The following is a 13,386-nucleotide window of genomic DNA, read 5'->3' as shown; positions in this document are numbered from 1 at the left end:
TTGACCTGGGGGAAAGATAAAAGGACTCATTGTTGTGGCCTATTTGAAGAGGACCAACTAACCGGCAGGAGCACGTGGAAGAGACCGAGGCGGAACTTTGTTGGCGGTAGGAATAAACGGGGGGCTGCCAACTGAGAAACTACTCTGAGGGCAACTTGAACTGGGGGCAAGAGAACAGGACTCTTTGTTGGGGCCTCTCTGAGCAGGAACACCTAATCAGCAGGACCAGTAGGAAGAGACCAAAGCAGAAACTGTGAGGGGGGCAGCAGGAATAAAAGGGGGCAACCACCTGAAACCATTCTCTGAGTAGAACTTTACCTGGGGGCAAGAAAAAAGGACTCTTTGTTGGGGCCTATCTGTGCCGGAGCAACTAACCAGCATTAACATTTCGAAGAGACCAATGCAGGAAGTGGGGGAAACGAATAAAAGGGAAGGCAACCATCTGAGACCCTATCCTGAACATAATTTGACCCGGTGGCAAGAAACCAGGACTACTGGTGTGTGTCTATCTGAGCAGGACCAACTAAGAAGCAGGAACAGTTGGAGGAGACCACAGCGGGAAGAGTGGGGAAGGGAACAAAGGGGGACTAAAAGCTGAAACCCTACTTTGAAGACACCTTGACCTGGGGCATGAAAATAGGACTCTTTCTTGGGGCCTATCTGAGCCGGACCATCCAACCAAAAGGAACAGATGGAAGAGACCAAAGCAGCAAGTGGAAGCAATAAAGGGGGCCTACCAACTGAGACCCTACTCTCAGGACAATTTGACCTGGGGGCAAGTCAACAGGACTCTTTGCTGGGGCCTATCTGAGTAGGACCAACTAACCAGCGGGAACAGTTGCAAGAGACCAAAGCGGGAAGTGGGGAGGGGCAGGAATAAAAGGGGTGCTACCAAGTGAAACACTACTCTGAGGACAATTAGACATAGGGGGCAGGAAAACAGGACTCTTGGTGGTGCCTATCTGAGCAGAACCAACTCATCAGGAACATTTGGAGGAGACCAAAGCAGGAAGTGTGTGTGTGTGTGTGTGTGTGTGTGTGTGTTGGGGGGTGGCAGGAATGAAAGTGGGGCTACAAACTGAAAACCAACTCTGAGGACAAATTGACCTGGGGGAAGAAAATCAGTCTTTGTCGGGGCCTATCAGAGCAGGTCCAATTAACCAGAAGGAACTGTTGGAAGACATCAAAGTGGGAATTGGGGGAGGACAAGAATAAAAGGAGGGTACAAACTCAGACACTACTCTGAGGATAACTTGACCGAGGGGGCATGAAAACATAACTCTTTGTTCGCCCTATCTGAGCAGGAACAATTAACCGGCAGGGACATTTGGAAGAGACCAAAGTGGGAAGTGAGGAGGCAGGAATAAAAGACGGGTACCCCCTGAAACCCTACTCTGAGGACTCCTTGACCAGAGAGCAAGAATATAGGACTTTTTGTTGGGGCTTATCTGAGCAGAACCAACTAACAAGCAGGAATACTTGGAAAAGACCAAAGCAAAATGTGTGGGGTGAGGCTGCGAGTATAAAGGGGGGGCTACCAACTGAGACCCTACCTTGGGGACAGCTTCATCTAGGCGGCAAGAAAATAGGACTTTTCGTTGGGGCCTAAGCAGAGCAAGGAACCAGCAGGGACATCTGGAGCAGACATAAGCGGGAAGTTGGGATGTGCAGGAATAAAGGCAGGGCTACTGCCTGCAACTCTACTCTGAGGACAACTTGACTTGGGGGCAAAAAACCAGGACTCTGTGTTGGGGCCTATCTGAGCAGGATGTACTCATCAGCAGGAACAATTGGACGAGACCAATGCAGGAAGTGCGGGGGGTGGGCAGAAGTTGGGGGGGGGCTACCAACTGAGACCCTACTCTGAGGGCAACTTAACCTAGGGGGCAAGAAAACTGGACTCTGTGTTGGGACATAGGTGAGCAGGACCAACTAACTAGAAGGAACAGTTAGAAGAGACCAAATAGGGAAGTGTGTGTGGGGTGGGAATAAAAGGGGAGCAACCAACTGAGACCCGACTCTGAGGACAACTTGACTCAGGAGGCAAGAAAACAGGACTCTATGTTGGGGGCCTACCTGACCAGGAACAACTAACCAACAGGAGCAGTTGGAAGAGACCAAAGCGAGAAGTGAGGGAGGGGCAGGAATAAAAGGGGGACTACCAACTGAGAACTTACTCTGAGGACAACTTGTCCTGGGGCAAGAAAACAGGACTCTTGGCTGGGGCCTATCTAAGCAGGACCAGCTAACCAGCAGGAACAGTTGGAAGAGAGCAAGCGGGATGTGGGGGTGGGGCAGTTATAACAGGGGGGCTAAAAACTGAGACCCGACTCTGAGGACAACTTGACCTATGGGACAAGAAATCAGGACTCTAAGTTGGGGCCTATGTGAGCAGGACCACCTAAGCAGTAGGAACATTTGGAAGAGAACAATGCAGGAAATGTGGGGGGGGGTGCGGGAATAAAAGCAGGGCTACCAACTGAGACCCTACTCTGAGGACAACTTGACCTAGGGAGTAAGAAAACAGGACTCTTCTTTGGGGCCTATCTGAGCAGGACCAACTAAGCAGCAGGAACTGTTGGAAGAGACCAAAGCAGGAAGTAGGGGGTACAGGAATAAAAGGGGGCTAACAACTAAGACCTTACTCTGGGGACAACTTGACCTAGGGGGCAAGTAAAGAGGACTCTTTGTTGGGCCCTATCTGAGCAAGACCAAGTAACCAGCAGGAATAGTTGGAAGAGATCAAAGTGGGAAGTGGGGGAGAGAGAATAAAAGGGGGGGCTACAAACTGAAACGCTACTCTGAGGACATCTTGATCTGGAAGAACCGATCTTGATCAAGAAAACAGGACTCTTTGTTGGGACTATCTGAGGAGGGCCAGCTCACCAGTAGGAACAGTTGTTAGACAGCCAAGCAGAACGTGTGCAGAAGGGTTAGGAATAAAAGGGGAGGCTACCAACTGAGACCATACTCTGAGGACAACTAGACCTAGGGGGCAAGGAAACAGGACTCTTTGCTGCGGCCTATCTAACAAGGCCCAACTAATCAGCAGGAACAGTTGGAGAAGACAGAAGCTTGAAGCAGGGTGGCAGCGTTAAGGTGGGGCTACCAACTAAGGCCTTACTCTGAGGACCATGTAATCTGGGGCCAAGAAAACAGGACTCTTTGTTGGGACTATCTGAGGAGGCCCAGCTCACCGGTAGGAACAGTCGTTAGACAGCCAAGTAGAACATGTGCAGAAGGGTAGGAATAAAAGGGGGGCCACCGACTGAGACCCTACTCTGAAGACAACTCGACATAGGGGACAAGAAAACAGGACTATTGGTGCCGGCCTATCTGAGTAGGACCAACTAACTAACAGGAACAGCTGGAAGAGACCAAAGCAGGATTGGGGGGCAGGAAAAAAGGGAGGCTGCCAACTGAGAACCTGTTCTTCAGACAAGTTGGCATTGGGGGCAAGAAACAGGGCTCTTAGTTGGGACCTACCTGAGCAGGACCAACTAACCAGCAGGACCAGCTGGAAGAGACCAAAGCGGGAAGCGTGGGGGGAGAAAACAATAGGGGGGCCACAAACTGAAACCCTACTCGGAGGAGAACTTGACCTGGGGCAAGAAGAAAACAGGACTCTTTTGGGGGGCCTATCTGAGCAGGAGTAACCAACCAGCAGGAAAAATTGGATTAAACCAAAGGAGGAAGTGGTGGTGGGGGGGGGGCGGAATAAATGGGGAAGCTACAAACTGAGACCCTACTCTGCAGAAAACTTGACCTAGAGGGCAAGAAAATAGGACATTTTCTTGGGGCCTATCTGAAGACAACCAACTAACCAGCAGATACAGTTGGAACATACCAAAGCAGGCAGAGGGGGGTGGCAGGAATAGAAGGGGTACAACCAACAGAGACCATACTCTGAGGATAACTTCATCTAGGGGTCATGAGAAATGGACTCTTTGTTGCGGCCCGTCTGAGAAGAACCAACTAACCAGCAGATACAGTTGGAACAGACCAATGCGGCAGGTGTTTGGTGGAGGCAATCAAAGGGGGTCTACCAACTGAGGACCTACTGTGAGATCAACTTGACCTAGTGGGAAAAAAAAACCAGGACTCTTTTTTGGGCCTATCTGAGCAGGACCAACTAACCAGCAGGAACAGTTGGAAGAGACCAAAGCTGGAAGTGTGTGAGGGGGTGCAGGAATAAAAAGGGGCTACCAGCTGAAACCCTACTCTGAGGACAAACTGACATGGGGGCAAGAAAACAAGACTCTTTGTTGGAGTCTATCTGAACAGGACCAACTGACCAGCAGGAACCTTTGGAGCAGATCAAAGCTGGAAGTGAGGGGAGGCATCAATAAAAGTGGGGCTACCAACTGAGACCCTACTCTGAGGACCATTTGACCTGGAGCAAGAAAACAGAACTCTTTGTTGGGGCTTATCTGACCAGGAACAACTAACCGGCAGGAGCAGTTGGAAGAGACCAGGAAGTGGGGAGGGCAGGTATAAAAGAGGGCCTACCAACTGAGACCCTGCTCTGAGGATAACTTGATCTGGGGGCATGAAAACAGGACCCTTTGTTGGGGCCTATCTTAGCAGGACCAATGAACCAATAGCAGCAGTTGTGAGAGACCAAAGCAGGATGTGGGGATGCGGGAGAAAAAGGGAGGCAACCAACTGAGACCCTACTCTGAGGACAAATTGACCTAGGGGGCAAGAAAACAGGACTCTTGTTTCGGGCCTACACGAGCAGGACCAACTCACCAGCAGGAACCATTACGAGAGAAGACATGAGGAAGTGTGGGTAAGGGGGTGGCAGGAATAAAAAGGGGGCTACCGACAGAAACCCTACTTTGAGGACAACATGACATAAGGACATGAAAATAGGACTGATTGTTGCGGCCTACCTGAGTAGGACCAACTAACCAGCAAGAACTGTTGGCCCAGGAATAAAGGGGGTGGGGGGCTAACAACTAAGACCTTACTCTGGGGACAACTTGACCTAGGGGGCAAGTAAAGAGGACTCTTTGTTGGGCCCTATCTGTGCAAGACCAACTAAGCAGCAGGAATAGGTGGAAGAGACCAAAGCAGGAAGTGGGGGAGAGAGAATAAAAGGGGGGCTATAAACTGAAACGCTACTCTGAAGACAACTTGACATGGGGGTAAGAAAATGGGACTCTTTGTTGGGACTATCTGAGGAGGACCAGCTCACCAGTAGGAACAGTTGTTAGACAGCTAAGCAGAAAGTGTGCAGAGGGGGTAGGAATAAAAGGGGGCTTACAAACTGAGACCCTACTCTGAGGACAACTTGGCCTAGGGGGCAAGGAAACCGGACTCTTTGCTGCAGCCTATCTAACAAGGCCCAACTAATCAGCAGGAACAGTTGCAGAAGACAAGAGCTTGAAGCGGGGTGGCAGCATTAAAGTGGGGCTACCAACTAAGGCCCTACTCTGAGGACCATGTAACCTGGGGCCAAGAAAACAGGACTCTTTGTTGGGGCCTATCTGAGCAGGACCAAGTTACCAAAGTAGTTGGAAGAGACCAAAGGGGGAAGTGTGTGGGGGCAGGAACAAAAGGGGGACTACCAACGGAAACACACCTCTGAGGAAAACATGCCCTGGGGGCAAGGAAACAGGAATTTGGGGGGGGGGGTTCTGAGTAGGACCAACTACCTAGAGGGAACAGTTGGAGGGGACCAAAGCAGGCATTGTGTGGGTGAGGCAGCAGGAATAAAAGTGGGGCTGCCAACTGAAACCCTACTTTGAGGACAAATTGACCAGGGGGCAAGAAAATAGGAGTCTTTATTGGGGTCTACCTGAGCAGGACCAAGTAAGCAGCAGGAACTGTTGGAAGAGACCAAAGCAGGAAGTAGGGGGTGCAGGAATAAAAGGGGACGCCAACAACTAAGACCTTACTCTGGGGACAATTTGACCTAGGGGGCAAGTAATTAGGACTCTTTGTTGGGCGTATCTGCGCAGGACCAACTAAGCAGCAGGAATAGTTGGAAGGGACGGAAGCAGGAAGTGTGGGAGAGGGAATAAAAGAGGGCCTACCAACTGAAACCCTACTCCGAGGACAACTTGACTTGGGGGCAAGAAAATAGGACACTTTGTAGGGACTATCTGAGGAGGACCAACTCACCAGTAGGAACAGGTGTTAGATAGCTAAGCAGAAAGTGTGCGAAGGGGGTAGGAATAAAAAGGGGGCTACCTACTGATATGCTTCTCTGAAGACAATGTGACCTAGGGGGCAAGAAAACAGGGCTCTTTCCTGGGGCCTATCTTAGCAGGATCAACTAACCAGCCTGAGCAGTTGAAGAGACCACCTAGGGAAGTGTCGGGTGGAGCAGGAATAAAACTGGGGCACCCAAAGGAAACCCTACTCTGAGGGAAACTGGGCCTCGGGGGCAAGAAAAGAGGACTCTTTCTTGGGGCCCATCTGAGTAGGACCAACTAACCATCAGGAATAGTTGTAAGAGACCAAAGCAGAAAGTGGGAGGAGGCAGAAATAAAAGGGGGGCTATCATCTGAGACCCTACTCTGAGGACAACTTGACTTAGGGGACAAGAAAATAGGACTCTATTTGGGGCCTATCTGAGCAGGACCAACTAAGCAGCAGGAACTGTTGGAAGAGACCAAAGTGGGAATTGGGTGGGGGCAGGAATAACGGGGGGCTAACAACTGAGACCCTACTCTGGGGACAACTTGACCTAGGGAGCAATAAAACAAACAATACTCTTGGTGGGACCTATGTGAGCAGGACCAACTAACTTGCCATAACACTTGGAAGAGACCAAACCTGGAAGAGCGTTGGGGTCAGGGAAAAAAGTGGGGCTAACAGTTGAAACCCGACTCTGGAGAATTTGACCTGGTGGCAAGAAAATGACTCTTTGTTGGGGCCTATCTGAGCAGGACCAACTAACCAGGAGGAACAGTAGGAAGAGTCGGAAGCAGGAAGTGTGTGTGTGGGGGGGGGGAGAAGCAGGAATAAAAGGGGGTACCAACTGAAACCCTAGTCTGAGGACAACTTGACCTGGAGGCAAGAGAACAGGACTCTTTGTTGAGCGCTATATAAGCAGGACCAAGTAACCAGCAGGAACAGATGGAAGAGACCAAAGCAGAAAGTATGTGGGGGACAGGAATAAAAGGGGTACTACCAACTGAGCCCCAACTCAGAGGACAACTTGTCCTGGGCGCAAAAAAACAGGATTTTTTGTTGGGGCCTATCTGAGCAAGACCAACTAACAAGCAGGAACATTTGGAAGAGACCCAAGCAGAAAGTGTGTGTGTGGGTGGGGGGCAGAAATCAAAGAGGAGGCTACCAACTAGGACCCTCCTCTGGCGACAACTTGATCTAGGCCGCAGGAACATAGGATTTTTGTTGAGGCCTATCTAGGTAGAACAAGTAACCAGCAGGAACAGTTGGAAGAGACCAAACCAGAAAGTGTGGGCGGGCAGGAATAAAAGGGGAGGCTACCATCTGAGACCCTACCCTGGGGACAACTTGACCTAGGGAGCAAAACAAAACAAAACAAAACAAAACAAAACAAAACAGGAATCTTGGCGGGGCCTCTCTGAGCAAGACCAACTAACCAGCAGGAACAGTTGAAAGAGACCAAAGAGGGAAGTATGTGGGAAACAGGAATAATGGGGGGGGGGATACAAACTGAAACTCAACTCTGAGGACAACTTGAACTCGGGGCAAGAAAACAGGAGTATTGTTGGGGCCTGAGAAGGAACATCTAACGAGTAGAACAGTTGAAAGACACCAAATCAGGAAGTGTGTGTCGGGGGGTGGCAGTAGTAAAAGGGGGACTACCATCTGAAATCATACTCTGAGGACAACTTGATTTGAGGGCAGGAAAACAGCACTTTTTGTTGGGGCCTATCTAAGCAGGACAAACTATCCACCCGGAACAGTTGGAAGAGACCAAAGCAGGAAGTGTGTGGGGGTGGGGGGGCGGAATAAAGGGAGGGGGCGACAAACTAAGACCCTACTCTGGGGACAACCTGACCTAGGGGGCAAGAAAACAAGACTCTTTCTTTGGGCGTATCTGAGCAGGACCAAGTAACCACAAGGAGAATTTTGGAAGAAACCAAGGAGGGAATTGTGTGTGGTGCAGGAATAAAAGGGGTGCTACCATCTTAAACCCAACTCTGAGGACAACTTACTTTGGGGCAAGAAAACATGACTTATTCTTGGGGCCTATCTGAGCAGGACCAACTAAACAGCAGGAAGTGTTGGAAGAGAACAAAGCAGGAATGGGAGGAGCAGGAATAAAAAGGGAGGCTACAAATGAGAACCAACTCTGGGGACAACATGACCTAGGGGAGAGAAAATAGGAATCTTTGTTGGGCCCTATATGAGCAGGACAAACTTCCCAACAGGAGCGGTTGGACGAGACCAAGGAGGGAAGCGTGTGGGGCGCAGGAAACAAGGTGGGCTACGAACTTAAACCCAACTCTGAGGACAATTTACCTGGGGGCAAGAAAACATGACTTATTCTTTGGGCCTATCTGAGCAAGACCAACTAACCAGCAGGAACAGTTGGAAGAGATAGGAATTGGAGGGGGGCAGGAATGAAAAGGACGCTACAAATGAGACCCTACTCTGGGGACAACATTTTCTAGGGGGCAACAAAATGGGACACTTTGTTGGGCCCTACCTGAGTAGGACAAACTAACCAACAGAAGAGGTTGGAAGAGACCAAGGAGGGAAGTGTGTGGGGTGCAGGAATAAAAGGGGGGCTACCAACTTAAATCCAACTCTAAGGACACCTTGACCTGGGGACAAGAAAATAGGACTCTTTGTTGGGACCTATCTGAAAGGGAACAACTCACCGCCAGGAACACTTGGAACAGACCAAAGTGGGAAGTGGCAGTTGGGAGGGGCATTAATAAAAGGAGGGCTCCCAACTGACACACTACTCTGAGGACAACATGACCTTGGGGGCAAGTAAACAGGACTCTTTTGCGGGGCCTATCTAAGCAGGACCAGCTAACCAGCAGGAACAGTTGTTAGAGACCCAAGCAGAATGTGTGGGGAGGAAGGAATGAAACGGGAGGCTACCAACTGAGACCCTACTCTGGGGAAAACTTGACCTCGAGGGCAAGAACAGGACTCTTTGTGGAGGACTATCTAAGCAGGACCGACAAACCAGCAGGAACAGTTGGAGCAGACCAAAGTGGGACATGTGGGGGGGACAGCAATAAAAGTGGGGCTACCAATTTACACCCTACTCTGAGGACAACCTGGAACAAGAGAACAGGACTCTTTGTTAGGGCCTATCTGACCAGGACCAACTAACCAGCAGGAGAATTTGGAAGAGACCAAAGAGGGGTGTTGGCTTCAAAGGGGCCTACGGACCGAGACCCTACTCTGAGGACAATGTGACCTGGAGCAGGAAAATAGGACTCTTTACTGGGGCCTATCTGAGAAGTACCAACTAAGCAGCAGGAGTAGTTGGTAGGGATCAAAGCGGGAAGTGGTGGGGGAGGGAATAAAAGGGGGGCTTCAAACTGAGACACTACCCTGGGGACAATTGGAATTAGGGATCAAGAAAACAGGACTCTTGGTGGGGCCTATCTGAGCAGGACCAACCAACCAGCGGGTACAGTTGGAGCACACCGATGTGGGAAGTGTGTGTGTGGGGGGGGGAGCAGGAATCAAAGGGGGTCTACCAACTCAGATCCTACTCTGAGGACAACTTGACCTAGGGGCACTAAATCAGGACTCTTGGGGGACCTATCTGAGCAGGACCAACTAACCCACAAGAACAGTTGGAAGAGGCCAAACTTGGAATTGGGGGGGAAGAAATAAAATGGTGGCAACCAACTGAGACCCTACTCTGAGGACAACTTGACCCGGGGGGGGCAACAAAACAGGAAACTTGGTCTGGGCCTCTCTGAGCAGGATCAACTAATCAGCAGGAAGAGTTGGAAGAGACCAAAGCGAGAAGTGTGGGGGTTCAGACATAAAACAGGGGCAACCAAGTCAGACCCTACTCTGAGGACATCGTGACCTTGGGGGCAAGAAACGGGACTCTTTCTCCGGGGCTATCTGAGAAGACGCACTCACCAGCAGGAACAGTTGGAAGAGACCAGAGCAAGAAGCGTTGTGGGACAGGAATAAAAAGGGGGCTACCAATGGAGACAGTACTCTGAGGGCAAGTTAGTCTGGGGGTAAGAAAACAGGACTTTTTGTTGGGGCCTATCTGAGCAGGACCAACTAACTAACAGGAGAAGTTGGAAGAGGCCAAGAAGGGAAGTGTGTGAGGTACAGGAATAAAAGCGGGGGCTACCACCTTATACCCAACTCTGAGAACAACTTGACCTGGGGGCAAGGAAACACGATTATTTTGGGGCCTATCTGAGCAGTACCGACTAACCAGTAGTAAGAGTTGGAAGAGAACAAAGCAGGAACTGTGTGTTGGGGGTGGTGGTGGCAGGAATAAAAAGGGGGCTACCAATTAAACCCTACTTTGAGGACAGCTTGACCTAGGGGCATGAAAATAGGACTCTTTGTTGGGGCCTAACTGAGCAGGATAAAGGAACAGTTGCAAGAGACCAAATTGAGAAGTGGTCTTGGGGGGGGGAGCTATAAAAGGGGTGCTACCAACTAAGACCCTACTCTGGAAACAACTTTACGTAGGAGGCAGAAAATATGTTTCCTTGATGGGGCCTATCTGAGCAGTACCAACTATACCAGCAGGAAGGGTTGGAACAGTCCAAAGCGGGAAGTGTCGGGGGGGGCAGCAATAAAAATGGTGCTCCCAACTGAGACCGTACTCTGAGGACAGCTTGACTCTGGGGACCATAAAACAGGACATTTTGGGGGGGCCTATCTGAGATTGATGTCTAACCAGCAGGAACAGTTGGAAGAGACTAATGCAGGAAGTGTGGGGGGCAGGAATAAAAGGGGGGGCTAGTAACTGAGACCATACTCTGAGGGCAACTTGATCTAGGGGGCAAGAAAACAGGGCTCTTTGTTGGGACCTATCTGATAAGGACGAACTAACCAGCAGGAACAGTTGGAAGAGACCAAAGCAGGAAGTGGGGTGGGGAGGGAATAAAAGGGGGACTACAAACTGAAATCCTACTCTGAGGACAAGTTGACTTGGTGGCAAGAAAGTAGGACTTTTTGTTGTGGCCTATCTGAGCAGAACCAACCAACCAGCAGTAAAATCTGGAAGGACCAAACCAGGAAGGTGGGGGGGGGGCAGGAACAAATGGGGGGCTACAAATTGAGATGCTACCCTGTGGACAACTTGACACACGAGGCAAGAAAACATGACTCTTATTGGGGCCTATCTGAGTCGGACCAACTAACGAGCAGGAACAGTTGGATGAGATCAAAGCAGGAAGTGGGGAGGCAGGAATAAAAGTGGACACCAACTGAGATCCTACTCTATGGACAACGTGACCTGGGGGGCAAGAAACCAGGGTTCTTCCTTCTGGCCTATCTGAGCGGTACTACCTAATCAGCAGGAAGAGCTGGAAGGCACCAAAGCAGGAAGTGTGGGAGGCATGAGTAAAAGGGGGGCTACCAACGAAGACCCTACTCTGAGGACAACTTGAACTGGGGCAAGTAAACAGGGCTCTTTGTTGGGGCCTATCTGACCAGGACCAACTAGCCACCAGGAGTACTTGAAGAGACCAAAGCGAGAAGTTTGCCAGGGCAGGTATAAACGGGGGCTACCAACTGAGACCCTAATCTGAGGACGACTTGGCCTGGGGGCAAGAAAACAGGACTCCCTTTTGTGGCCCATGTGAGCAGGACCAAGTAACCAATAGACCAGTTGGAATGGACCAAAGCTGGAAGTGGGGGGGGGCAGGAAAAAAGGGAGGCAACCAACACACACCCTACTCTGAGGACAACGTGACCTCGGGGGCAAGAAAACAGGACTCTTGGTTCGTGCCTATGTGAGCTGGACCAACTAACCAGCAGGAACAGTTGGAAGAGACCAAACCAGGAAGTGTGTTTGGAGGAGTGGCAGGAATATAAAGGGGACTACCAAATTAAACCAGATGCTGAGAACAATGTGACCTAGGGGCATGAAATTAGGACTGTTTCTTGCAGCCTACTTGAGAAGGAACAATTAACCAGCAGGAACACTTGGAAGATACCAAAGCAGGAACTGGGTGGATCGGGAATAAAAGGGGGCTACCAACTAAGACCCTACTCTGGAGACAACTTGACCTGGGGGGAAAGAAAACAGGAATCATGGTGCAGCCTATCTGAGCAGGGCCAACTAACCAGCAGGAAGAGATGAAAGAGACCAAAGTGAGAAGTGGGGGAGGGGAGCACTAAAAGGGGGGCTACAAACTTAAACCCAACTCTGAGGACAACTTGACCTGGGGCCAAGAAAACAGGACTTTTTGTTGGGCCTTACTGAACAAGACCAACTAATCAGCAGGAGCAGTTGAAAGAGACCAAACCAGGAAGTGTGTGTGTGGGGGGCGTGGTCAGCAGGTACAAAAGGGGGGTGCCAAATTAAACACAACTGTGAGGACAACTTGTCCTAGGGGCAGGAAAATAGGATTCTTTGTGGAGACATACACAAGCAGGACAAACTAACCTATAGGAACAGTTGGAAGAGACCAAAGCAGGAAGGGGGAGGCAGGAATAAAAGGGGAGGCTACCACCTGAAATCCTACTCTGAGGTCAACTTGACCTAGTGGAATAAAAATAGGACTCGTAGTTGGGGCCTATCTGAGCAGGACCAATTAACCAGCAGGAACAGGTTGAAAAGACCGAAGCAGGAAGTGTGGGGTGGGCAATAGGAATAAAAGGGGGGGGGGGCACCAACCGACTCCCTACTCTGATGACCACTTGACCTGGGGGAAAGAAAATAGGACTCTTTGTTGGTCCCTATCTGAGCAGGACCAAGTAACAAGCAGGAACCGTTGGAAGAGACCAAAGTAGACAGAGTGGGAGGGCAGGGAAAAAAAAGGGGGGGGGGCTACCAAATAAGACCCTACTCTGGGGACAACTTGATCTAGATGGTAAGAAAACAAGACTGTTTGTTCGGTCCTATCTGAGCAGGAGCAAATAACCAGCAGGAGCCTTTGGAAGAGAACCAAACGGAAATGGGGGTGGGGGGATAAGAGGGGGCCTGACAAATGGGACCCAATTCTGAGGACAACTTAACCTGGCGGCAAGATAATAGGACTCTTTGGGGGCCAATCTGAGTAGGACCAACTAACCAGTGGGAACAGTTGGAAGGGGCCAAAGCAGGAATTGGGGGGCAGGAATAAAAGGGGGGCTACCAGCTGAGACCATACTCTGAGAACAACTGGACAAAGCGGGCAAGTAAATTAAGACTCTTATTTGGAGCCAATCTGAGTAGGACCATCTAACCAGCAGGAAGAGTTGGAAGAGACCAAAGCAGGAAGTGTG

Source organism: Prionailurus viverrinus, chromosome X (genome assembly GCF_022837055.1).
Source record: "Prionailurus viverrinus isolate Anna chromosome X, UM_Priviv_1.0, whole genome shotgun sequence".
NCBI classification, from domain to species: Eukaryota; Metazoa; Chordata; class Mammalia; order Carnivora; family Felidae; genus Prionailurus; species Prionailurus viverrinus.
The sequence above is the reverse complement of the archived record's forward strand: the minus strand, read 5'-3'. Positions refer to the sequence as shown.